Below are 1,642 nucleotides of genomic sequence, written 5' to 3' on the forward strand. Positions count from 1 at the left end.
ATTCACTGCACTCAGTGAGCATGTTTAAAGGATGTCACACTGTTTTTTCAGATTTTCACAAAAATGTTCATTCAGGTACAAAGTGGCTCAGCCAGGTTTTTATGAGTTTGACACCAGTCAATAGTAAAAGGGAAAGGGGTAATGTTGGGTTATTTTAAGTTGTGCTGTTTGTAGATAAGTGTTACACAAGAAGTCTTTATGCTGACTCATACTAAAAATAGGAAAGGAAATGACAAATGCTTGATCTAACACAAGAAATGTATTGTTTTTTTTTACTTCTTCATTTTTAACCCTTTTATCCTTGCTCTGAAACGCACCACATCCTGGATATGTTCAGTTCTGTAGAACTTATGTCCAAGTCAGTGTTAAAGTTATTATTGTTTTACATTCTGCCTGAGGAAAGAAAACTTGACTTGATGTTGACATTAATCTCCCTGGAGGAGGTTCATATTGAAGTTTTCAATTTTCATATTGTGTATTTAGCACAATCTTTTAATTTATCATTGATCAAGCACAAAATGCAAAATACATTCTCCAGTTCCAGCTTCTAGGCCAACTAGCCTGGCTCTGCCCAAAGAATATGCACTCTCATCACACTGTCTGACTCACGATGGACAGTTAAAAAAATCCCACGCATTTGCAGCAGAAATGAGGAGCTACAGAGCTCTGGTAAGCTCACTTCTATCTACACTGCCAGAGTTTTTGCATTTTCAAACTTCAAGTCTTCAGCCCCCACTGACACTCACTAAAGAACTCCCCAACACCTGTAAACCTGTAACAGAGTTCCCCTGTAAGGCACAGACACTACAAGAGATTGATATCTTTCTCATCTCACCCTTACAAAACAGCAAAACTATTAAGTATAAGTTCAAGTCTGTTTTGAACGTAGGGTTGTTCAATTAAAGATCCCCTCCAGTCATGTATTAAGACATATATACAATTAATCTGCTTGGAATAATAAAGTGTGTCTGATGTGTTTTTCTGTAAAATAGTATAATTAACAAATTACAGTCCCTAATTTCTTAATCCTCAATATGCGCAAGGCCCCTCAACAAATTTTGAAACTTCGGGAGAGAAGCCCAACTGATGTTGGATTTTTAAGGCTGACATTCGATATTTAAGTGTTTAGCAAATACAATAATAACATTTCATTGACGAACTGTGACCAAGATATGTACTGAGCAAGATATTTTACACATGAACATATGATATGTTGATTTGCTAAAGTAGAGTTCCAGCTCCCTCCTCCTACCTGCTCACATCAACAGAACAGTTTCAAATGCCTGTAAGTGAATATGTAAGTCAACCATGCTAAAAAAAAACAAAGCACACGTCAGGTTTTCCATTAACAATAAAAATTATTAACATACATTTTAAAACATACAAAAACAAACAATACAAGGCAGAAGGATGATAGAAGGCCCATGTCATTCCAACCTTAACAATAACATGTTATCAATAGAACAGTAAAATGTACTGACTGAATTGGACAAAACCTCGCTGCGAATAAAGTCTTATTAACGACGTGTTATCTCGTTAACTAATTAAAATAGTGCCTGTTGAGATGATCACAATCATACTTCTCTTTAATTAAAAACAAAACCAATATACAAGTGCAGAAACCTACAGACCTCTGGGAGAG

This window comes from Morone saxatilis, unplaced genomic scaffold (assembly GCF_004916995.1).
Source record: "Morone saxatilis isolate NCDOM2014 unplaced genomic scaffold, NCSU_SB_2.0 Contig21, whole genome shotgun sequence".
Classification (NCBI taxonomy): Eukaryota; Metazoa; Chordata; class Actinopteri; family Moronidae; genus Morone; species Morone saxatilis.